The sequence below is a fragment of the Varroa destructor genome, unplaced genomic scaffold (genome assembly GCF_002443255.2).
Source record: "Varroa destructor unplaced genomic scaffold, Vdes_3.0 BEIS01000003.1, whole genome shotgun sequence".
NCBI lineage: Eukaryota > Metazoa > Arthropoda > Arachnida > Mesostigmata > Varroidae > Varroa > Varroa destructor.
The window spans coordinates 12,655,997-12,683,542 of NW_019211456.1; the positions used below are offsets into that span (position 1 = coordinate 12,655,997).

The 27,546-nt window shown below is 40.2% G+C and overlaps 2 long non-coding RNA genes across 2 annotated transcripts; both read left to right on the forward strand.

Annotated features, from left to right (window-relative positions):
* The first annotated feature begins 202 nt into the window (after nt 1-202).
* LOC111247434 (uncharacterized) lies at nt 203-27,546 on the forward strand. Its single transcript, XR_002672122.2, has 3 exons — nt 203-378; nt 24,775-25,097; nt 25,461-27,546. It is a non-coding gene; the product is annotated as an uncharacterized LOC111247434 (long non-coding RNA).
* Nucleotides 385-4,773, forward strand: LOC147756535 (uncharacterized). The gene is made up of 2 exons (XR_015323913.1): nt 385-4,144; nt 4,375-4,773. It is a non-coding gene; the product is annotated as an uncharacterized LOC147756535 (long non-coding RNA).

The window sequence follows — 27,546 nt, forward strand, 5'->3', positions numbered from 1 at the left end:
CAGCAGCGGACATAGAGCTCGAAACATGGAGCGTGTAACGGCGTTACTAACCTAACAGTTTCGCAAACGTCCCCGCCGCCAGGTGAACCCGGTTTCCGAATGGACGTACGTGTACGAATGCTGGTCTGCATAACGTGCACATGTTGAGAATCGTTGAATGCACGACATGACAAGGAAAGAGAGTGCGTGCCTACGACGCTCAACAGATTGTACAACGCATCTGGCACTCGGCAACCGATACGGACAAATGCACCGGGCAGAAACATTTTCGAAGTTACACTTGTTCAGTTGACATTTGGACACGGCGATGGGAATCTGCAATGTAATCACCATATTCACCCTACGGCTGTCATCTGTTCTTGACTCTGCCCTTTAAAGGTACTGTTCAGCAGAAAAGATCCTGTTCAAAATGCCATACTCTCATTCTTCAGGCACCAGAATGCAAATTTCTGTACACGTGTATATGATGGCAGAGATGCATATTTTTCGAAAGGGCTTATTTTTGCACGATGGAAATCGGTTGTGCACGAGTTGTTGTCAGTATATGTGTCACGTGTTTTTACATACGCACATAAGAAAGGCCTAAACTGAAACCGTACCGAACGATGCCCATCCAGAAATGGGAGGCAAAAAAAAAAAAAAAAAACAATGAACTTTAATCACAACATTTGTGAAAAAAAGATAGATCTGGATTCTAGAAGAATGTAGAAAAAGTATGCAAACGGAACAATTTGCTGTTGGCAAAGATGGCGAAAATTGGCACGCAGCAACGTGAGCGTCAACGATGTAGAAACCATTAATGGGTTTCATCAGTCATTAATAACATTATCATACAATAATTGTATTTTATTTATATGAAATTATTTGGCAACTTTTCGCATCATTCTAGCTTTTAGAAGCGATATGGATATATATATATATATACGAGTGAATCATTTACATGACATTTAAAATCCTACATCAACATCTATTTCTATGCGTTTTGTCGCAAAATACTCCGTTTTAGTACTGAAACTGAGTAGAAGCTATAGTTACCTCTTACTGCTTTTTTTTTTTAGTAGATAGTCTCAGTTTCAGTTTTATTCATAGGTCGGTCGAGCCTAAGGCGTAGTTCGTGTTCTTCAAAACTACAAATGAAGTTACAGAGAAATATTAATCAGGCCTACCGAGATCGTAATTTGCTAAGAACCAGTATATACTAACTCAAAGGTTCGTTCATGAGGGTCTGCGCGCATGACAATAGTATATTCATTCGAACTGAGAAATGCATACTCGTCAATGAAAACAGTGTTTTTCATTTTTATTATAATATTACCTTCATAATTATGATTTATTGATTACGTCATGCTTAATCCATAAGCCCTGTTTGAAAATACGTGGTGGATTTACACACATACCGGCCACAGTCCCTTTCTGAAAGGCCATATAGGTTGGAAAAAATCTAAGGGCTAGAATTTTTAGCTCCCGTGACAGTTTACTGGGTAACATATTTGCCTGCTAATCTTAAGGCCGCGTTGTGGTCTAAGTTCAAACCCAGTCATACGCGAACTTCGTTTCGTGTTGGAGGCCAACCTTCTGACAGAATGCCCAACGGCGAGATCTGACGTCACACTCGAAAAATAAAGAGACGAGACCCTTTATGTAAACGTAAAGATATGCGCTGTTCAAGCAGCGTCGAGGCGGGGTTTGCGCTAGGGCATTACTAAGCTCAAAAATTTAATTTAGAAGGTCGAATACCATTAAATTCTATTACAAAAAAAAAGTGTATATGTTATGCACATTTGCTTGTCAACTCCGCACTACAAATATGTTCATTATAGATTATCGTTATTTTTATTAATTGAGGACGCCGCCTTCGTCTATCTTGACAGAGTTATGTTTAGTGTTTTATAGTCCGAGCTTAAATTCTGTGAACGACACAGTTCGCTCGTTTGTTAATGTTTGCTAAGGGCGTACATCGTAAAACATCATTACCACAGCCAATCCACACAGCTTCACCAGTTATATAGGTGCAAATTCCGTCCTGCCCATAAATCTCCATAGCTCAAAGCTGCCCTAACCTCGGCCTTTATAAGCGTCCTTGGCGTTGCCATCAACATCTTCATCCTCGTCGTGGAATCACGACAGGCTGTCTCTGAGCGGCGACCATTGCCGTGTTTTCTTACGATAGTGGGATCGAATAGTAATTAGAACAATACTTATAGTAATAATAAATAGAAAGGGGCAACCTTCACGAGATGCTACTATGGGTTGAGCTGGATGTGCTGCAGCCACAGCATCACCTTAAAGTGACTGAGACTAGCGAAACACGAGCGAGATAGCCGGACTTTTGTTGTCTCGTCCCAAATGCCAAAGTCCTGCCGTTAAAAGCAGAAGGGTAGCGGCTCTCTCGCGAAAGAAGCCTTTCCACTGGAAGAGATAACAGATTGACGCCGGCTGCCTGCTCTGGGTCGGGCCGACGGGGGAACATCAATGACAAGGTTGACTGAACGCTGAGCACTACCGCCCAGTAGCCAGACACAAACTGAGCTGATCTGGCACGCGGTCAATAAACAATTCACGCCGGCAATAGCGGGTCAAAAAGCCAAAATGACATCCAGTCAAATGAGTTGCGCTCGCGTTAAAGGTTATCCCAATATGGTTGTCCACTGTTGTGTACTGTCTTAATGCTCTGTAATATTAGACGGTATATAAATATTATTGTGATGTTGTTGCTAGTGGGTAGGGACGGGTTTTTGATTTTATAAGGAAAATATCGGTACCGAACGGTGGCCGCCATTCGAGTTCTGTTGTAACCATCTACACAAGCATAACCTTTACACAAAAACCACTTACACGTATTTATGGCCTCTGAAGCTCATGGGTTCGTCTAGTCCTAGAATCTTTCCTACGATTGCATGCCACGCATACATACCATACTTTCCCCAACTAATTACTCGGTTGCTTTCCCAAGAGTGTTCAGACTTGAGCCTGAGCCCAAGCTCTGAATCAGAATTAGTTGCAGTAATTTCATGCTTTGTGATGGTTCTTTACTATTCCATTTGTTGTCATTAAGCTCGCCTCAGCCTTCTTCAATTAGCTCATTATACTGTTCAAGTTATTGCGTTACTTTGCTGCATTATTCCGTCATTTTCGTTCTAGTAGTTTCCAGACATAGCTTCGATGATTTAATTACTCTTATCCAGATGTTCTGGTGTATTGTGACTCTGAAGCAGATGTTTCATACCCCCCACGTCAATTATTCCGTGCCAATAAAGCTATCAATGTGCGATCGTTGACGTGTTACTCAATCGGTTATCCTGCTGTTCCAAGATGAAACTAAACTTCATATGAATTCCGAACTATTCAGAAACTAGCTATGTTATCTGTGTTACAATGTTATTTTCCATAGGGAATACCCTAAACGTTTTCTAAGGCCAACCACACAATGCTCAACTGCACAACAGATGCGAGAAAAATTGCTTTTCACTTGAAAATATAGTTATATACCTATTATGAATAGCCTAGGCACTTGAACAACCTAGGTTTTTGAATATTTTGCAGATTTTTCATCGTTGTTAAGATAGCTGCTCATAGTACGGAGAAGGCCTTGATAACTTTTAGCATGAAGAAGATTGTTGCTAGCTGCCTTATTTTTACGATTATATTCTGTTCTCAAGTTGAGCTTACACGCAGAAAAGTATCAAAAATCTTGTCTACGAGAGATACATACAAGAGGATTACATAATACTTAACATCGTAATGCTGTTATCTAGTTTTAAGCATATTCGTCTGGGACCTATTGTTGAAACACCTTGCATATATTATTGGGTGGTTCTATGATCTATTCCTAGGAAGGAAAATGCCGCAACTCACCAGCAAATCTGTCATAGACTGGCGACACTTGGCAATGGAAGTATGTATATATAACCTTTTCAAAAATAATATTTAACTGACCGTGGACAAGGCCTATCTAACTTATCCATGCCGAGAACTAAATCATCTTACTCGTACCAGATTTTCAGAACCGCGAATTCATCTATATATTAACAAATTGTGATTGAAATCCATTAGCGTAACATTACTACGCTGGCCAAACATCACGAGTGGTGCCTGGAACACCCCTAATGAGGTGTCGCACTTCGATCTCGAAAGAAAACTCTTGGTATATACACTTCAATTTTCTAGTTTCCTAAAATGGCTTAGTGTGATAACACATCGCAGCTTGCTGTCGCACTTATGAATCGGAAGGTTCTCGAAGGAAGGAGGATCTCATATAAATAATTATGCACATACGATTTCGCTTTGAGAGAATCAGCTAGATAGCTATATATAAACAATGAGCAGTAATCGGAATATATTTCTAAATACGTAATACGGTAGTTGTTGTTTCAGAGCGCCACGGCCTCCATCTCTGCAGTTATTCTATTCAGGCTTGTGGCTGCGTTATTCCCTGTCGGTTTTCAAGGCGCCACTATTTCGGACCTGTTGTTCAATATATATCGTATAAATATGATCCCCACATGTCAACTATATAACGTCACTCAGCGTCAAAGTCGGTGGGGACGCGGGGGCTAACACTGATCTACAATATGACGACGCCCTCTCTTCGAGTCCGCGCTCATCCCGTCTTTCAAGTTGACCCATCAAACATCCGTGACGTTTGCTATGATTCGTTCAACGTGAACATTAGCAGAGCTTTATCGATCAGGCTACAAGTGTGTCTGACAAATACATCTCCTATAGCGTCGTTTAGCCCAAATAAACTTTCGAATGAAACGATGAAACTTGGCATTGATGACCACTTTTTCACCGGTTGTAACGTATCAACAGATGTTTTTTGTGCTGATCAATATCGATGAGTCCTGTGTCCTTTCGAAAGACCTTATTATGAAAGGCAGTAATAGTCGTCCAGTCCGCTCGATTGGCGCGACGGAATAAGGAAGCCTCTATAAGAGCCCACATCTTGCCTGGGGTTCCAAGATCGATCGAATCCACTATAAGTAGAAACAGTGGCAAGATGAAAACGCATCGCTTACGTCGGAGATTAGATGCGGACCTAACAGAATGGAATAGCCAATTAGGTTATATCCTACAACCTAAGATTGGCGATATTTAGACAAATTTGCACTACATCGCAATGAAAACGTGATAATGCAGCTATACTTGCATTGGTCATCAGCGATGCAATATACATAAAACGACTCAGAATGTATAAAAACTTTTTTAACATACTGAAAAAATCGCAATCGACTATTATGCCTCTAATGCCATTGAACCATATTTTCTAAATAATATTGTCGAAGACGGACGCAGTGGCAAATAGATATTATAGTTATCGCCGACAGGGCATCAGAGATCGTATCCTTTGTAGACCTTCGATTAGTGGTCCTCCCTTCGACCTCGTATAATGCTGCAGATAGCCATTCTTATACGCGACAAGTTCTGTGGACGCATATCATCATGCTCAAGAACTATGGAGGCCACGTTGGATCACAAGCTCGCGTCGGTCTGTACTCTACGCAGCAACTAGACCTGCGATGAATATTCATCAGCGTCGTCACAGTAGCAACAAAAAGGCATTCATAGTTTAAGGAAAATCTATGGAGAGAAACAAAACCTAAGCCAATACAATATTTAAATATAAATTACGTCCATCCGGTTACACATTTATATATATATATACGCGTATTATAAAAACGCTTTCCTACTAGATCCTCTGTTGTCGAAACATGTGACAACTATCATGTGGTATCTCACATAGAATTGTGACATATGTAGTAATTTATAGAAATCAATGTGGAGCCTCTTATAAAAGGATGCGCTGTCCATCCTAATTTTGAATAAGTGCTTTACAATAATAACTGCTAATAGGGTATCCGATACAGTTTTTACTCTGACTACTTACTTAATGCAAACAGTTATTGGGAAACAGAGATGCCCTTTATCGTCGGCTTTATAAGTTGCGTTTTATGTCACCTTATGTTTACCTTCATGTCAGCCGAAGTTACCTGAACTATTAAAAGACTCGCCTGACTATGATCTTTTATTCCCCTTAAAACATTTTAAGTTCGACGTATGAGCTGACTTTCGCATTCGACGGAGTGCAGTGGACCAATAAAAAATCGAACTGAAGAATACAGGAGAAACCATTGTCTATTAAAAGAAAGCACATTTATAGGCAGAGCTACGAAAACAATGTATTGCACGCTCGCCCCAAATAGTATACTTCAAAACGCAATTCCCCGCTGCGAGATGACCCAACCCGTCAAGCTGAAAGTCGCGCGAGGCGACTTTCAGAAAAGTAATGGCCTTAACGGCAATAGCGTGTGCCTTGAGCCGTGAAGGGGGCAGCTGCTGAAACAGAAGCGAGTCGTTGAGCAAGTGCACAGTCACCCGGGGTAGGTTGGATGGAGTTGAATGTCTATTAAAAGTTTGCCCTCTTTCCCTACGCCGGCCTCGAGCGACTACCCTTGTTTGAAACATACCAAATCTTAGAGCAAACGAAAGGCAGACAAATGAAAGAGTAATCCAATGAAATCAGTAAAGAACTAAACTTTCAATGTGATATCGATTAAAAACGTATTCAAAGAATGGGGCCACAAGCGTAAAATATATGCTTCCTTAGTTCTTGAATGTACCGGTAGCGTTTATGTTATAGACTTCAATTATCTGATGACCTGTTTCATGACTGAATGCATTCTTCGATACAACCCTGATTATTTTGTGTATGGTAAACGTATACGAACACTCTTGCGTCGTGTTGTTCAACTGTAGACAGTGCAAGTGGTTCCCCGCTTGAATAGCTCGTCAAAGATGTTAGGTATGTTGCAGGTTGGCTGTGTACAATGTCTCAGATTAGGTATGCAATACTAAACTTTTTCTATTGCCATCATCATGCCATCGCCCCCAATTCTTGGCGTTACCATCTGATTCAAGCTCCGAATATCTGTGTCATTTTTTGCGATAGTTCTTTTATGTGGCCATCTTTTTTGTGGTTTATGTCCGGTCATAACCACTTAATCAACTCGGCCTCTTTACACTCGCAATATACTTTTAATGCTCTCGCAATCTCTGCTGTTTTCTGTAGCCATTCCATCACCGAAAAAGCCCATCTGTGCAACCAGCGATGAGTCAGTCGCACAGATATGTGGGCGTGGTGCCATCGTATGTTTTTGGCCGGACACTAGTTTGGTCGGTTTCAACCGACTACTGCCTGAAATGACGCGTCTGCCGGCGACAGGTCAAGCTACCATCTTTATTGGCGCCTCCATTTCTGTCATAACCACATTTTTTCAGTACGTCAGGGCCAGTGGCGCCGTTCCCAAGAAGGCCGCTGCCACTCCGGCGCTCAGTTCCAACTGCCGCGTGTTGTCAGTCCCGCACTACTCCGCAAGCAACGCTTCCTTTCACGTTGTCGCCCAACCAGTTCTTGCCCTGAGCAAAGATTCTCGGCCTCAGCTTAGTACTCGTCTTTCTCGCCCACGTCTTTTGCATCGTGTTAGTCCTTTAGTTTTCTTCCCATTGCCTTTCTTTTTTCTTCAAATTGTCCATCATATTTTCTTTTCTCGAGCAACGAAAAAAAAGTTGCGTTTGCATCTCCCTACACTCGTGTCCGCCATTGAGGGAAAGAGCCATGAGCACCTGCACACTTGCACTCGTATACGGCACGGTCCAGTACGTAAATCGTTCTAATTTCGTGGAAGGGGACAGTGTTAACTTTCTTTTTTTTCACTCAACTGCTTTTTCTTTTCTAAAGACAACCACTGGACGAAAACGGTCTCGCAAAGGACAAACGAGCCCTGACAATCACCTGAGGGTCACCGCAGAGTCGGTGGTACCAAAAAGAATAGCAATAATGCGAAGGCAACAACAACAATAGTAACCGCAGTGACAATGATGAATGACTTTCTATCCCGGAGAGAACCGGATAGTAAAATTTAGGCAGGGGACGGAGACGAGTTTATTAATACAATATGCCCACGGTTGTCGACTATCTGTCTGTTTTCAAATGCCACTGGAGTTGCTAGAACATGTCCCGACTTGCCATGTCATATACATCGATACTATCCGGTAGAAAACCTCGGTGGACTAATAGAAGACTGCAACTAGTCTAACCTTGGCCATGGAGAACGAAGCGTCATCGTTCCCATAAGCCTCACTACTCCACTCCACTCGTCGTACATAACTTCCACATTGCGACGCTAGTGCGATATAGCAATGATAGTACTTCTGAGAGGCTGAAATGGAGGTTGGCGAAATAGACCAAGCGTGTGTAGGACTATTTTGGTTCCACCAACGAGCAGTTTTGCGACGACAGCAAAGGAAAGAGTGTGAGCGAAACACGCAAATATACATTACGGCACAATGAAAGGGGCGGCTGAGGAGATGGCTGACGTTTCTGAAATGACTCAACGGAACAATGAGGCCGGGGATATACTCAAGTAGGTTGGTGGCAGAAGCTTTTCGTTACAAACACAGACTCCATTTTAATATTACGGTTTTCAGATCAAACATCTTACGTTTGTTAGTCCATTGAAACTACCTTTTTCTCCGTTTTGTTTTAAATATTTGTATGATTAGTAACGCGAAATAGATGAGGAAGTATTTTCACGATGTCTTGCCTTCCATGAATGAGATAAAATTATAGATGTCTTTCAATAATTGAATGCCCCCATGTATTACATTAGCATACTGGGAGAGGAACTGAATGGTTTGCGGTGGGCATCTTTTAGCCAAAAATAGTCAACTAGTTCGTTCAACTACGAATAGAACGGAGAAACGCGTTACAGAACTAAGATTTGATGAAAACCCACTCCACTTTTCATATTATCTGTACCTAGAAGTGCTACCGATAACATTTGGTGACTAAAAATAAACAGTATTGTTCCTAAACGAATAAAATCCTGCACCGATGTAATTTTATGTTGAGGAAAAAGCGCATTCTACGGTAGACCAAATAGCATTGCTTAGCCATTAGTTACTGTCGTGATATCAAGATGATTTCGTTTTGTAGAAGTCTACGAAATGTACGTGGTATTCCACATCTTATAAAACGTAGCATTTCTATTATCACAGCGCGTTATATTGCTGCCCTGATTATATTCACTGACGCTTTGATAAAGGCTCTGCGAAAAAACACGTATATTAAATAGAAACCAGATGCCTACTGTTTAACGCTTTCATGCAGGAATACGAGCGGCAACTGTCTGAACACCTAGGTAAAAGGAAACCCTTTTACTTGAAGTTATAGAGAAATGTTATCAAGCTGGACATCGGAAAAAAAACACTTGCAATATAAATACGACGTAAAAATCCGTAGGATGAAGAGATTCATCGCTAGGGGTTTATTACATCCATAACTAAAATAGAGGCACATCCGTTTGTAGCATTTGCTTCGTTCCAAAGGTTCAATGCACAGGTTACAGCGGACTGATCGACCGAAAATTTTCAAAATATTTCGCCTGTAAAGATTTTGATTATATTTAAAAGGTTGACTTTATCAAACACATTTTTCCTTAAAAAAATCGATAGCGATTAATTAGGCAGGTGAATGCAACGCCAGATTCAGACAGAATTCTCCTGAATTGTTTGAATCGAGATGTCTGAATAATTATTTTTCCAAAAAAATCGCTTAAACAAATACTGTCAAATGTTTGATTAGTCAAAAAATGCTTAGGGGCAGCACAAAAGCTTCGGACACACTTTCTACGAACACTGGAGACTATAACGGACCTTGTTCGCAGGTGCTGCGATATAACAACCGTATTTAATTTGGAAGTTCCTAATTTTAATCTTCGAGTTAGTCAGGCACTGCCAAGGCATAGATATTTGGCTGAGTAGGCCGAAATAAAGGAAGGATAGGTTAGCTTAAAAAGCACATGATGGATGGTCCTTTGAAGCAAGGCGGAAGTCGCTTCGAGAAACTGAGGCAGCCTGCTGCCCAGGTCAGCTGACTTGGTATGCTTCATTAGTTGCCTGCTAGAGACGTTCACCACAGACTAATTCTTACGGTCGACATGTAATCACAGCTAACTACGCCTTCAGCGGACCGACCGTAAAAGCAATTCTGCTAAATCAAGATGGGCAAAATAGATAGAGCTGAAAAAAGAGAAAGCCGTAATCCCTTTTATTTGTTCACCGAAAAAAAAGGGAAATAGGTATAGTCTAATCTGTGGGAGAATGTACAATACAAATAGTATGTATCAAATCAGTAAAACCATAGTAAAATAGGTGATCGGGTCGTTTAAGATTGGTCTGTGACTAATCCCAATATGACGTTAAGATGAAATGAAGCAGTACGTTAGTCAGATGCAATATGTGGCAATGTTATTCTTGAAATTGCGAGAATGAATTCAGTAACCAGATTCCTCCATGCCGCATAAGCCGGTAGCCTACGGTTTTCGTTCGGTAATATGTATTCATATATAATATTTTCATATGAATATCATACACTATCCGTAAACCAGTCTCCCTTTCCAAGCAGAATTTTCAACGGCGTTGTTGGCGGAATAGGTTGTTTGCTGGAATTCAAACGAAATCATCTGGTTGCTATGTAAGGACCCTTATATTAATAGTGTGAGTTTTACATGTGGATTACGCACGTAAATGTAAATATCCTAACCTCGCTAACTGGTAAACATTATTTAGGGTTTACGATTGAGAGAGCATAAGTCTTGAAATGGCTGCAGTCTAGAAAACGTACACGTAATGTAATGTAGAAAATTGTCCAAAGGTAGATGCCCGTATCTCTTTATGACGATGAGCCATAACCCGTTGCTCCGAATAATATTCGACTCAATCACTAGTTATAACGTTCTTCGGGACAGGATGAGACTTTGATGTTTGAACCTTTTCACAAGTTCAGTTTACATATTTCCAATTGGTCTCTGCACCATTCGTCATTTATGCCCTTCTCTCATTTAGATCATGATATATATATGCGGTCGCTGTCCAAATCTGTGATACGAGATTGCAATGTGTGGTGAGTATCGTTGATGACACAAAGCCTCCGCCTCTTTGTGAGCTTCGTTTAAAGTATATATATATATATATACTGTACATAGTAGAATGTGCCATGTAATGTTGTGTTTTTAACACTTCGTTATTCAGCTTAAGTAAGTCGGTAGGAACAACAGGAACGTTATAGTTTTAATACCTTAATGCAACTTGTTTACTAGAAGCAACTAGAAGGAAGGATATCTGAATGAGCGGTCACAGATATCACAATGGTCACACAAATAAAAATGTATCTCGAAACATGGCACCGTTAAAAAATGGTTACTCGCATTTCATACTCAACGACTTGCTTGAATAGGCGCGGGTCTATACTTCTATACATAGGTTTCATGTAGGTTATAGCAGGTCCTGCTATAGCTTGGCTTGCAGGACATTTGGCTCATCCATCATCTTGCTCTCCCCACAAAACCGACAGAAAATCAGTAGACAAATTAACGGTGCACAATACTAAGACAGAGGACGAGCCTAACCGAGACAGCTCTATGAAGATAACTGGGTGCAAAAGTTTTTTTGTGTTTATGTGTAATCGATCCCTAAGTGGGTTGTCTCTCCTTCAGTTTTCGCGTTAAGGGTTTAAAGTCAAGAGCCCGGAAACACAATTTCCTGTCACTGGTCTGAAGCGTTCCTATTGCGTAGTGTTTGACCAACTTTTTCCGTTTCCTACTGGCCGCAGTTCATTCTTACTATTATGAATAAAGAGAATCGTCAACATCTGTACCAAAGCTGAAATTAACACTGTCTTTTTTTTTTTTTTTTAATACATAAGTTACTGACTAAAGTTGCACTGTTCGCTGAATATTGGAATGACAAACTTGTGAATAGTCTGATGAAGGGAAATGCTTTCTTGGAAGCAACCAGGTCAGTGCTTCCTATACGTACCTTTCCCGTCGAAGATCTAGCTGCAAGGTGACTAATCCAGCGTGAAATCGGAGATGAAGCCATGTCTACCCCCAGAGGACCTCGTGCGGCTCCATTTGCGCCCTAATCCAAATTTGCTAAGCTTGGTCGAAGCGCAGCCCGATGTGTTGAGGCAAGAGAATTTACTGAGCTTTTCATTTTCTCCTGACTCCCCGGAATTACAGGCTGCTCCTCACTGTGTCCTAATACCTGTCATTAACCTCGCCAGCGACTAGATATTCTAATAGCATTGTAGCTGCGCCTTACCCAGTATCGCACTTTCAAAAAAAGATGCCAAAGTATCCGAATTTTCTGATGGCAAATTATCTACATATTGCGTACGTCTTGCGTGGTTAATTTAGATTCAGTTACACTACATGACGGGTAGCCACTATTATAACATGACGATATTTTCTTATCATTTTTAAAATGTAACTAGTAAAGATAATAGGATCGCAAAGTTTTTTGCTTTCTACATACACAGAATGCATTCAGCGTTTCACGAGGTCTCTACGATATTTCACCGTTATTGTGTGCCATATTTTCGGGATAAAGCTATACCAGACAAGTCAGTCGATGAAATTCTCGATACGGTAAGTTGTTTCAGTAATCCTTAACACTATATCTGGTTAATATATAAAAAACTAGCTTGTACTTTGTGAGATGGACCATTGCCGGAAATTTTGAGGGGAGGGAAAGTTGTTTTTCTTGCAGGTTTTTGTACGCGAAACCTGTCAGTCTTTCTAAGCAATTTGTACTATGATTTGTACTACCGTCAAGGTTGTTCATCATCCTACTTACAGTGCCAAAATACCTAAAAAATCCATTTCATGAACTATCTATATATACAATGTCCTAACTAGCCACACATAGAGCAATGATTTAACGATCAAAGACAATTTAATGTGGACTAAGTTCTTTTAGTATTGGTTTCTTATCGTTTGACCCTCCACGGAACCGAAGGCCTATCTAACCACGCTGTTATAATTTTTATTCCGAATAGTGAAGTTTAGGCTAATTATTTCTAAGTTTGAGCTGCAGGCGCCTATTTAAATTCCCTAAGTAATACTTTAGATGTGTGCTACTTATGGGCGGCGCAGAAGTTTGCATTTTTCGTGCGTGCAAGGTGATGATATGAAATGCTTCTATGCGAAGGAAGCAAGGCCCATGCTGATTGCCTGCTTAGGCCAAGGGCAGACTTTTTAGCCGACTTTTGAGTTGTTTACGTTGCCTATTTCGCCGGAACCGTTTAGCTGCAGATATACTAAATATCTATAAATCAATAGAGATTGTGGACTTTTGCTTTTTTAGTCGACAACGTACAAAGTGGCCGTTTTTATTTTTCGAAAAGGCTGGTGCTTTGAAATATGGTACGTGCGGGACTATAATACCACGCATTTTATACATAGAATAAATGATAAGCTTAGACTGACGCAACTAGATTGCGTATCTTAAAAATAAGCTTGGGGCCTCTCCGTGCTTCGAGTTATAAGAGAATACATGATCGTATCACGGAAACGGCAATACCAAGAAATGATCAGCTTGGAAAAAAGCAGTTCAGTTCCACTGATGGCTTTAGAATAAAGACATTAACTAGTAACGATGTTCACTCGTGATATAACAAGGGCTTGCTCGTTTCAATTTCATCCGAAATAGATTTGTTTGAAGGACACTACCTTTTCTAAAGCTTTATCCACTAAATTTTAAACATCAAGCCTCTGGCTGTCATACGTATTATATTCTGCGATTAGATTTAACATTATGTCCAGTTGAAGACAGCAGTATTTTGCCCGTTTACAGTATTTAGCGTTTTGATGAACGTCTTACCTTTCTTCGTTGCTAATAAAACGCATTGGTCCAGTTCGCTCATTTCACAGTTGCCCTTTAGCAGCAATTCAATAGTGCTATCAGTCCGTAGTATAGCAATAGGCCAAAAAGCTGCGATTGTTTATTAGCTTTATTTAAATAAATTACATAGAAGACATCGACGCGCGGCTTTTTAGAGGTTCATAGTATGTTCAACGGTCCAAATGTGCAATTACAGTTAAGTATTAGATCGCTTGAACAGTCAAAACATTTTCAATCTTGGATCGACTAATTTTGTTTATGTTGTTTATATCGATTGTGACAGTACAAGCTGTCATGAAAAACGTCGACCTCAGCGTTTAGAAGTGACCTTTTGAAAGGCAGTCGAGACTACTTGGACAATCGGGATAAAGTTCGACGTACCGATGCTCTCGGCTAAATGTATAGTTACTTAAAAAAAAGTCAGGCTATTTTTGCTCTATTTGTTAGCGGACACCGCGCCCCAACATAGTATGTTGTTTTCGACTAATCGATCTGCATTTGATTGATCCACTAGGATCAGCACCATCGTGCCGTATTTGACTGCCAGATTCATTGCTGAACATAACTAACCCTCGAAGGACGAATCGTTGAAATGACTGTACAAAGCCATAAGCAAAGCTTCACCAGATCGGGGGGCGATCGAAAAGAACAATTCGTAATTGTGCAGTCAGTTGATAGCTAAGTAGAATATCAGTGTAGTGCCCAAGGTCTCCATTCCTGTTTTTAACCTTGCGTCAACCCTATACAAATCGATATGATTTCACGACACCTTTTAGAAAAGCCCCCCAGTAAATAGCTGGCCTCCTCAAGGTCTCTGGTTTTCCTGTTTTAGTTAAGCGTGCTATAGTAGCATAAGTACTTGTCTTGCCCGAGGCGTTTGACTAAGACCCAGATTACTTTGTTTTCGTACTTTTTAGTACGATCGTGTTCCTATGGTAAAAGAACGCAAGCACATTGTGATGCGTTACGCGTATTACAGACGTGAACAAAAGCCCATATAATGCCTATAACTTCTAATTAGTTGCAATCCTTACAAGCGTGTTCGCTCTAACTGGGTTTATGCATCGCCGTGCGTTCTACGAGTACGCTAACTGGTGGAATTAGCTGATCGCATGTAAAACAATGATTAATGGTTCAACCGAGTGTAAACATCTGGTCTCAATACTTGTATGTATGTCGCCGGGACCTAATTGTCGACATTTCTCAAGAAAGCCCTTATTATAAGGCGTTTAAAGGAACAGAAGGAGCTCTGTACTCTGTATAGGATTCGAGGTAATACAAAGCGAAACGCGTACGCGTTGGTTCATACTCCTTGGCAATCGGTAGATTTCACTAGCTGTTTCCCGATGTTACCTCTCGTCTTCAGTTCAACAGATACAGACACTTTTAAAGGATATTATCATTATGATGTTGTTATACGTTTTCGCTATAATAGTATCAGATCAATTCCGCTTGAACGAAACACCACGACATATGACTGCGCTATGCAAGCACTATCAGTTTATCAGCCTGATGGCACTAGGACTAATTTTTAAATTAGATGCAACATTGGGTAGTGCATATTCGGGCAACTGAATATGACCATGGAAGAACTCGCAAAGGGCCGCTCTGTATCCGTAGCCAATAGTTACAAGTTCTGTCGCAGGTTATTTCAGCAAACCTTTCTACTACTAATCAAGCAGCTACTGCTTTTGGTCATCTTAGTTGGCATGGATCATTATATATATATATATATATATATATATATATATATATGAATCATTTCTGCGACCGAACCATGCGATGCATACACATCCAGTCACAGGAACCGGGCTTTTTCAAGCATTTTAAAGGAAATATACGTATGTGTGTTTCGGTTTACTTTGCGAGCTGAGCTATTGTGACTCGGGACTCGAGCAGGGAGTGTGACACCGCTTGCCATTAATGATTAACGGTAGTTCGTCTCGAGGCATTATTTTGATCGAAACATCTATGAAGAACAATTCTTGCCCCCTCAAGCTTTGCAATGTGTGATAGATCCGGATCACTGATGTAATGCTCCACTTTGTAGTAGTAACTTTTATTTTCGTGCTTGCTCCAAATAAGCTATGATTTCGTAAAAGATCTTGCTTTCTGCTAGGCTATTAACCGAATAGAAAGAATGTCTAACAAAGATGGTACGAAATTCAGTCTGATGGCGAATTCAAAGTCAAACAGCATATCGTCTCAACTGCTAAAGCAGCTTCCCAATACGCAACGTCAAAGTTACGAGGGGCGCTCAATCAATCTAAGTTGATTAAATGCGGCTTCATTTCGCAACATTTGGCCTTTTAGCCCAGATTGTACCCTAAATTTGTAATTAAACAAGGGTAATTCACAGCTGATGTGAAGTTCCCAATGAAGGTTTCTTCCATTACCGTCGAAATACCTACAGTATTGAAAGATCGTTTAACCACGTTAAAGCACCGCGTTGTGCTTTTCACAAGCCTTGCTGCCATTTCACTTAGTCATCGCTTTTCTGAGCTTTCTGCTTTGTTATCTATTGTCTACCAGCTCTCCCCAACGCTGGTTCCCATGCGATGTTATCATTCTCTATTTGGGTTTTCGTAAAAGATAGCTGCCAATTAATTGACCCGTCACAAATTGGCGAAAAATAGAAAAAGGGAAACTCTGGCTGGGGGCCTTGCCGTTGGGCAACATCTAGGTAGCCTGCGGAAAACATCGATTAAGGTTCGACCGCATCGTTCCAAAATTAATCAGGCAGAAAGCTGGCGAGTTGATCTGTATTGTAAATATTTTTCAGCGTATGTACGCTCTAGAAAGGTTGCTCATTTCTGAACAATCCTTATACTGAAGTAACCAATTTGCGTTGTCATTTATCAGTTGTTATTATACACAATACGTTGAAAGATTCAAGTCAGTTACAGCTGATCAGAGCCTGCTTAAGTAACTTCTTTCTATGGCATTCACGCAGGACAACGGTGACAATTGTAATGCATTTGGAACAAAATTGTATGCTAGGAGATCTCAAGGTGGCACTTGTGTACTACAATACAATCGTGACGATTTACACGTAACTATAGTTTGATATCGTAGTTAATATTTCTTTGACATCATGACTACCTAGCATCAGCAGGTTTCGAAACCACACAGAGAAAATATCCGCATCCAGAAATCAAGGGCATAAGATCAAAGGGTTTAGGACGGAAACGCTGCATAGGAGCTGCCGGAAACTATGGCCGTTTGAAACAAACAGACCTCATCCGCTTCTGCATTTTGCTTTCCAGGATCGATATCAAGGCTCTATCGGCCCGTTGAATGTCGCATTTTGTTGAAAAGGAGTCACTTAATGCATGATCAATATTTGCTCGAGAGTTATATCCATACTGCAACTTCCTGTGACAATTTGCTAGAGTTTACCAATAACTAAATACCTTAGAGTTTTTAAACTATCTAAATTTTAATAATATTTTAAGCTGGAGCCCCAGTGACATCAGTTCTTGTTAAGAATGATACTGTTAAGGCTCACTTTTAGTCATTACAATGACAGTCTTCTTTTCAAGAGACTCGCTTAAGGATCTTTTGAACCCACGCCTTCTAAGCTCTTAACGAAGAGAGCCGTCTATTAAGAATACCTCAATGCATACCTTGCACCACTGTGTTTCGAGTTTCCTATCCGATATCGCTGTTAGGCACAGTTCCATCAGACAGCTGACTCCCAGCACGAAACGAACTGTCTGTTGTCTATGCCAGGGTCCAAACCTACATCACAACGTCTCCCTAAGATTACCAAGCAAATATGTCACCTACTAAGCTATCACGGGTACCTACATTCGACCGACAAAAGACTAGCCCATCGACATAGTATGAAAGATTTCATTTAAAAAATATCGTTTTCGGCTTAACATAATGGTGGTCGGTCCCGTGGCTTTCTGTATGCGTGTTCCATAGATGTGTCGTTACCCTAGTTGTCGCGTATCGGCGCAGACGTCAGAGGCAGGATTGTCCTTGCAAGGTCAACGATTGCACAACAACAACGACAACGCATCTGACAAGAGGGAACCTCAATGAACGACAAGTAATCTGGCCAGCAGCTTGATCTGTTTAAATATATTCATTTCACGTAGGATAAAAGTGACTTTCTCAACGACCGATGTCCCAAGAACCCAATGCATCCCATACTGTGCTGCGTATTTATACCGCGAAACAGTCGTATGTCTGCTATTGCCAGGGCACTGAATCAACGAATGCTAGTTCATATCAATTACTCAGAGGAATATTTTCTTACAACTAACAGAGCAATATAAAGGAATACCTATTTGGGTGCCTTATTAGCGCGAGCATCACTTCATTGTCTCAGAATCCTTATTTCGCACTAAGCCAATAGATTGATAACTGCGTTACAGAACCAGATCAGCTTACGAAATTCGAAAGATGGCATATTTACTCTAATATATCGATATTTTATAGACCATAGCTGTTTCTCTGGATGGGTCACAGGCGGCCTGATTCGTTACAGGGAAGACAGATCCTTGATTTTATGCTACTATAAACTTTTAATCCCGAGCTGTTTCCTGTTCATACAACAATTTGCTAAGCATTGTAGTGTCACAATGTCTAGTGCCGAATCTGACGGCAGGTGAGTGATTTTTGTCGACGTATATAGTTATGATGATCGGCGTACTCAAAGGACAGAGAAGATCCTGTAATGCGACGTCCAATAAGCACTACCTTCTGAATTGGAAGCCAACTTGGTCCGTAGCAGAGCTTGTTTCCGCTAGTGCTAAATTCGATGGTGACGGTCAACAACAGGTACACTTAACTAAAGCCTGACCTAACAACAGGTCATACAGAGTACTTGGAAATCTATGAATTCGAAAAACTTATTAGAACCTCGTACCTTCTACTCGGAACTGCCGTTAGGAATGTTTCTGTGATGTGACACCTACCTTTGTTCGTTGTTAAATCGCTGTGAGGTTTCTAAATTCACAAGTAATAGACCGAGGTGCGGGCGTCCCTACGTGAACGCCAAAGGATGGAATCCCGCTACATTAGAAATGAGACCAACAGCTGGTTATCACAAGTCTGCTGGCAGAACCACTGTCGAATCATTCCATACACTCGAATCAGGGTCTCAATCAGAAATTCTCATATCGTGTGCTCTGAGCCTAGTATTTCTGTTATAATCAAGGATGTTTGTGATTGGATAGGATTATCAGTATGTCTTGCGCGATATAAAACGGAAACGATTCTCATTGCCAAATTCAAGCTGCCGTTAGATTCGCTCATTTTATACAGATGAATTAGCTCACAAACGGGAACAGTTGACAGATCCGCTGTCAAACTGGAATATTAAGCTTTTACCTAAAGCTAGATCTAGCACGACAATTATCGCATCCTTTAAAATTTGTCACCATACCATTTGTTCACCATTAGTAGTTAATGTTATGCGGTAGCAAAATCAATCTTATATATCGATGCGATACTCACTGATGTCCACGTTGGAACCGTCTGATCGGTGAAACTGTGAAACCAATCATTGGCAAAAGTAGATGTTTCTTGGTGCTGCATGCACGTACTTTGTATTAGAGGCATCTTCTTTAAAAGAAGATAATTAGGAATACATTCTTCCGACAGTATCAAGTGGGTGAAAGAGCATCCATCTACTCGTATGCTCGATGTATTTTCTACTAAATAGACGAACCCAAATCTTAAACGGTCGGTTTATTTAGAACTGAATTTTTCATTGAGATCGTGCTGCGATGCGTTGTTTCGTATCGTGTTGAGTTGTACCGTGGGTATTTTCTGCGTCATGATCATTAATTCTTCATCACTGTTTCGTCTCTCAATTGCAGTAATTATTGCGTTAATGATAAACATATTATAGTTACTATGTTGCTAATATTATCGATATTTATAGATGTCCTTCATGCATACAACTTGTGCTATCAGCTCTATTGAAGTTCGTTGTCTCTCGGCGATATTAAACAGCGTTCCGCAACAGGTCACTATTTCCCATTGGGGTTACTTTCCATCGAAGTTCATACCAATAATGGAATCGTTAAGGATCTCTATTGATATAGCTGGATGATCATTAATGTTAAAAAATTTGAATCGGACGAAAAAATGGGCAAATATTGCCATCGCACCGTACAGAATCAACATCTATCATCTGGAATCATCATAGGTCACTTCATTTCATCTGCACAATCGGGTCAACCTATCGAACGACGATAACAGCCTACAAAAAATGGTCCATTAAACAGCCGAACCTCGATTTGAATCTGTACTTCAAAAAAAAACAATGCGACGCAATACCGAAATCTTTTAACTTAATGAGTCTACAGCGAACGAGCGATTTCTATAAATTGTCATTCTTATTCGATAAGTTATGGGGGATATCAATGTGATGGTCGACAAGATGCTATGAAGGGTCGATTCATATTTGCGGGGAGTTTTTATATGTGTACATCGTTTTAGAGCTTGTACATTTTGAAAAATACTTGTTACTTCACCGCCTCCGATTTTAATTCCCATTGCCTGAACAGAGAGGTAAGAAGTTACACACAAGCTTTGTTAATGGCATGAAGTAACACAAACGCAGCATATAAACCATAATTAGAACGATACATCATATTCACAGGAGCACGTAATACCTGAAAATATGAACTGGGATCGCCCATCGGGATGCTGAATAAATTGGGTCAACACTGATTCGTCAAAACACCAGTAACAGTGCGTAGCTTAAAAGAATTAAGACTTATACGAAAATCGGCAAAAATTTGCTTGAGGGGTTTAGTTAAAAATTTACAAATGTACTGCAAGGGACTGGTAGTATTCTAACGAAGGGCAAATTGTTCTCGTGCCTGTCCTATTGGTTGAACATCACCAATTCAAAAACTCTAAAAAACATATCGGGAACGGACTAATTACCAGTGACGTCAAAAATCAGTCGCTGACGCCTCTAGACCCGTGGACGGGTGGCCGCGCCACAGAAACTTGAACGTACATTTTTCCGTTCACATGGGACCGTTCCAAGATAGAATTTTCTCCCACTATTCGGGGGTTACTAATTAAAGCAAAAAATTATTTCAGGCTCTAACTATCGATTCTAGAGGGCGACTACTCTTAACAATCGACGTCCGAAGCTTTCGATATCTTTCAATTTACCTTCACTGAAGGTTATACCACCACCGTTGCCTAGTACCCATTAAAATGTGCGGAAAATACAGAGATTGACAGTGCACCTCTCAATCTGACTGGATGCGCTAAGCGCTTGGTCGTGTTAACGTACGCCCTATTCCCGAAATTCCCTCATAGTCATTAACTATTCGTTAGCAGAAGTTTATAAGGATGATAAGACAAAAATGTACACCTTTTAATTTACACACCTTAATTTAATAACACCTTACAATTTTTCTGATTCGAAGTTTAAAGTTACTCGAAGCTTATCAGTTGATATTTGAGCATATTTACCCCCGTCTATGTGGATGACGCCAAGAGCCACCACACCGTTCTGCTCTGGCCATTGACTCAGTGGTGTATACATGCTTGGCAAAGGTGACGAACGTTTCTCCTTGTCCCCTCTGCAGATCTACCGCACCTGAATCTCATAGACAGCGATGGAGCTCCTGGTCTACATACATAATATTTGGGCTAGCTTCGTCGCATTATCTTTTTTCTCATAGAGAAATTCTGCTTGAATAATTCAAGTTTAAGGTAGCCACAATCAGTCATAACGTGGCCACTACGCCGAACACTCGCAACTCTTAGTTGAACGTTTTTTGCCAGCTCGCCTTGCTCTGCCTTATATTCTTCCCCATCCTACTTGTACATACTCAGCTTTGTTAAAACAGATGCTGTAACTTCTACTTAAAAGGACATAAGTTTAGAAGATGATCTCAATGCGCAAAGGCTATTCGATTGGGGCGTGTTCAAAGCTATTGAAACTCATAATTGTAGCCAGTAGCAACAGGATGGTTGAGATATTTTTTGATGTAGTCAAAGCTTTTATGATCCTGATTCATTTGGCACTGCTTCCACCTCGGAATCGCTGCCTGCCCTTATGCAGCTTCCCTGTGTTAGCGAAAATATGTTTGTCTCTCCTTTATGGAAACGCTCTTTTATAGATAGACGAGCTTTTACTGACGGCGCTACACACACCCTTAGCTTAATGAGCTCCGCTTTGGTCCTTTTCTTAGCAATCAATTTATCAGAACGGTCTATTGCGCCACTCTTTTCAATGAACTATGTCGATGCAGTTTTACGCCTCTATACATCGACCTTTGATACAAGTTCGTTGCTTGAATTAGCTTGACTCAGTTGTTTTTTCTCTTTATTAAAATTACTGCCTACCTTCTCCCCTTTATGAGGAGACTGCATTGTTGTTGCCATATTAGGTCTTTTAGATACGAGTGCTTTCTGTACAAACATCTCTAACTAAATAAAATAGGTTTCTCTTCATTCTGTGTATCCTAGATTTTGAAAAAGGGATAAATCGTAAAATTTATGTTATGTATTGAGTAACGATAGCTTGTCGAAGTCAAAGACGATATTGTCTGCAACACTGATATTAATGTATAGCTCACGACGAATCGACTCCCTGCACCGCTCGCCAGTTAGGACGTAAACGACTTTTCAAGCCTATCGAAATTTTATGTAAATAAGTAAAAAAAGTTTGCCCACTATATGTTTGCGAGAACTTCGACAGCTATAAGTCTAATCCTCTATATTATATGTCAAGCAAACTAGTTAAAAATGGTACATCAATACGAAATCATTACACGTTTTGATTACCCATTATACGTTCAGTGAGAATAGTTCCTGAAATCACAGTTTCCTTCGAAAAATACAGAAATATTACATAATACAGGAGTATTTGGCCTATATTTAATTAGTTCGTATTGCGATCATTTAGGAATATCTACGTTGCTGTTGGTCATACTGAGCCCCATCGTCAGGCTATGTCATCCTAGGATGGCTGCACTGCAACCAACCAAGAACCTTTCGAAATGTCTTTTTATCATGTTACTATTGCTGCTTGCTAAAACTGTTATCTCTACGTCTACAATCTGCGTTTGACGTTACAGTGAACGGTACATTATCTCTAATGAGATGGCTCGAAAAGTTTACGTCTTAACAAATAAAATCTCACTTCTGCCAGCCATCTTTTTGTACTGCTACTAACAATTTTGCCTCACCGGATTGTTAAACAATTCCTTTAGGACGCACATTTCTAATTGCATTATAATCAGGACTACTAGCAGTGCTTGGCATATATTTGATTGATTCACTGAATTTGGGTATGAGGGTCCCAAGAGAGTTCTCGACTTTTCGTCGGAGACGTTACTGCATTGATGTAGTATCCCTCATGTAACAAGTACGAACGAAAGAACGCAAGAATGTAAATAATAGCTTTATTCTTGATAAAAAGTATCCGTATCCAGATGTCTGAGATCTGATGTATTTGTTAGGTCTGCTGCTAGATTAAATGATGATCTTGCGCGCGCGCGCGCGCGCGCGGGGTTTTTTAAAAAGATTAAGTTTTAGCTTAAACGCCAAATGCGTATCTTCTATATTGCCATCAGATATTTGCCGATAAATTTTATCCTAAGTTAAACTGTTATGAGTAAAACAAGACAGTGTTGGTGTAAATAGATATGCATAAAATCATACAGACAGAGCCTTATGCAGACGCTTTTGGTATGTTCTACATACATGAAAAATTAGACAAATTAATTCTATGGTCTGTGAATATGTGGAACGTCTCCGCTTTGCTATATATATATATATATATATATATATATATATATACACACCTCACCTGAGAAGATTTTCAATCAGGGCTCAATTGTCTGAAGGCAAACAGAACATCAGCACTCTTGCTAAAGATTGTGAGCACTATCGAACTCCAAACGGTCTGCTCACGGTGGTCGTGCCCATTCATTGTAAATTACGACACAACATATACAAAAGCCTAAAGTATTTTTGTAAGGGCCTTTTTCGGTGCAAGCATAATCACATTCTAAATTCATAGACTCTATAATTAATGATAACCAAATAGTAATTAATTATTTGGGTCTAAAGAGTCATTTTGATTCTGTATCAAGGCTGGCCATGGCTTGCACACTCTGCACTATGATAGAGATCTATTTTAATTCATATATTTCAGAAAGTAAAGTGTTATAACATACTGTTTTTCAGTGTGATTCATTTGATACTAGACTGAGAGTTACCTACCAAGAGGGAGGGTCGGCAAACGACTAAACTCCAAGATCAAACTCTAATACTTTTTAATCAGCATTGGCCCAATCTGTACTGAAACTGAGAAGCGGGCCGCATTTGTTCTCCAAACCTTAGCTCAGTATCTTCAGTAAAAGCAGATTGACTTTTCAACTTCTTAAATGTATTAAATCCTAGAGAAAATTTCTAGGCAGTAAATAGCGTCTACTGCAAAACTCAAGCATCAAACAGTTCTCCTTCAGCAGTTGTGACGCTATGGCGTTAAATGAGTCCGATCATTTCGTTGTTCACAAGTCCGAAACAGATTAAAGATTCGCACTATGGCAGGGGCAAACGCCTCTTTTATTTGGACGGCAGCATTCCTATTAAGCACTTTGCCTGTCTTCCAACCAGTAATGGCTCGACGGGCCATCAGCTCGAGCTAGTCTCAAACATGTAATTAGATAATACGTCAATCTTCGTCACCAGGGCGGGAGTCCGACAGATGTACTCGGATGTTCTACGACTCATGTCCCAGCGGGACGCTGCCTTAAGGAGTGATTCTGAACGAAGAGTGCACAAAGCTATGTAGGCAGGAAGACAAGCCTGAGCGTATACAATACAGGCGTTGCCTTAGTTCCTGTCGAATGAATACTAGGACAAGTGCTACGTTCGGACAGCACCAATTGTTTGTATTATTTTCGGTGCTAACTAACTAACTAACAATCACAACAACAAAAATTTGTAGCATTAGATACTAGACTAACTTTAATTGTTGTTACGTGTTTATTTTTGTATTTCGTGTGTAATTTTTTGTTGTTCCTTCTACAGGACGTTTGAGTGATAGAAACGCACAATGCGTTTGGAAAAGGCACCGAATGGATTGCAAGGCGAACACAGGAACGCCATTTACTTGACCCTCAGCGTTGAGGAACGTCGCAATCGAATGGACTAGGCACATCTTCTGCATCCGCTACTAGCGGGAGCCAATTCGTCAGCGATATATAAGTCATCAGGCCAAATTTAACGATTACTGAAGCGTTGCTCTAATTAGGCCTGAGCCATGCGAGTTATTTCCTATTAGCCGCTTCACCATAATGGGGGTGTACAGCATAAAATTCAGTAACAGCAGGGCACTTGTTGTGCATTATGAGGTACTAGACATTAACATGCTATAGTATTACGATAAATGCATTATAGCAGCCGCGCCCTAGAGCTATTAACTGAACCTGTAAGCATTTCATAGCCTCTTATGGGGTTGAACTTCAGCATTTAGTAAATGAGTATAAGGTCGTAGAAGCCTTCGTATGACTACTAGTGTCAATGTGGTACCCAAGCTTGCTGCGTTCGAAGTTACGCTTTCATCTTCTGAAGCCGGGTGTCTACGGCGGCCGTTAAAATTTATATAGTTGTGTATTGATTATTTCGTTGAATGGAAAACTTTCAAAAATGATCTGGGCTTTTACCATTACCTAGTAGTAACCTTTAGTAGCGTTCTGTCTTCTGATTTTATATAGGTCAGCGAGCTTTCGAGGACATCAATCCCAGAAGCGCTACTTGAAGTACCGAGCTATGATGTAACAGTGTTTTAATGTTGCCAGTAAATCGCTCTATTTGCTGAAGTGGCTGAGCAGAACCAGCCTGATGCCGAACCATTTCCTTGCATCGAATATACAACGTCACAATTAGGATGGGAGTACATGATGACATGCAATCATAGCATTTCGATGGGTCTGTTGAAAACGCTCGGTAGACGGAGACACTATAGAGTCTAACTAGAGAATGACCATCTAGTATTCATGGCTGTCGAACAACGTGAGCTAACTTACCACTCCGAACAAAAAAGGCGGGCTTATTATTCACAGTTTTTGTCTCCCAGCCAATAAGACACAAGTACTAAAGGAAACAGGTTCGTTATGTCCTATGTTTTTTTTGAAGCTATTAACTTTCTGTTAGACCTCTTGACGGATTGTTCATTACATCTGTACTCTTGTCTTTTGTAGCTTCTAATTTTTCTATCATCCTTTATCAAAAAAAAAATGTACGATCTCTCAAGAGAAGTGCTTGAATACTAAATGGTAAGCTCGAAACAAAATAGAACGGGAACAGTGAATATATAACGCAGACGAAGCGTATCGAAGAGTGGGGAAACCCGAAAAAATTAAGTAGAATTATTCGCGAATTGCGCCTTCCTTTGCTATCGGTGTTTCGGGACACATAAAAAATCTGCTGTATCAAAAAGTATTATTAAAAAAAAACAGGACCAGCCCGGTGAGGGCGTAAAGAACGGCCTTTTTTAATTCAAGGACAGCTAAACTATTTAAGGGAAACCTCAACGCACTGAAGTCATCTTTGCAGAAGTTACCAGTATTAACGGGCTTGAGCCATAACATCGTGGCTCTATGCTTCATAAAGCGAAGCGCAATTGTATTCGAAGACTAAAATGAGCGATGCTAGCACGTTTTTAGTCTTAGAGAGTGGGTATAGGTACATACGTTAAGGATGGAACGAAACAGAATAATTATCACAAATACTGTTTTTTATTACAACGCATTGTTCGCTCAGATTGTTGTCCTTTGAAAAGACGAAGAAAACTGTAACATTTTTACAGGTAGCATCCATTAGGCATATCCCAGGGTTCATGGGACCTTAAACATAACATGTTACACAATAAATAATTAGGGCTTAAAAGCTCACTTTATTTACTAGGCCTCTCGACAGTAGAATTAGGGTCATCTGTAACTGGCAAACGACAAAAACAGAAACGACTGTGTCTCTACCAGTATAACTTAATGAGATAACGTCGACAAGTACTACAGTTCAAAATATAATGAAGGTAATCAGAAGCGAAAAACGGTTTTCAAAATTACCAACCGTTAACCTTCTGCACGGTTTTGATGATCGTCGAGATTTTCACTCTATATGTAGAGCTTCCACATTAAGCGAACTATTAAACGAAAACCGCATTATGACTCTTAAAAGCTTTCAATTTAAAGAAATACACATGCTACGTAAAAATACCCGGTAAGCGATGGTTCGAACTCGTACAGGTACTTGAACGGATACATGTTGATGCATATTCCGGATAGTTTTCAGTATATGCTAGAAAGGATGAGATATTAACAGAACAGCTTCGAAAAAAAAAAGACCGAAATAACAATTGGTTCGTGACTTTTTAAAAGTCATGAGACAGTTTTTATTTTGTTCGTCATCACGATGTGAAGACAAATATTAAACGAGAGAAGTCGTTAGCTAGAGACTTCAGTAGATATTACACAAGCATGTATACGGCTGGGATAATTTTGGAGAGGATTGGTCCACTGAGGTACAGGGCCGAAATAGGTAATCCAAAGGGTATACCTCACGTTAGTCGATTGAAGCATCGAGAAGATTTACCTTTACTGCATAGACAGAAAAAATAATAAACCGTGCCTTTAGACATCACTAGAAATACTCAATCTGAACAAGACCCACTTTTTAGGAGTTTTACCAGCATCACGACAGAGTTCGATAGACTAATCGTGACAGGAATCAACAAACTACGCAACTACACGGACCTCAACATCTGAAGTAAAGGTCAATCAATGGTGGGCTCAATGATAA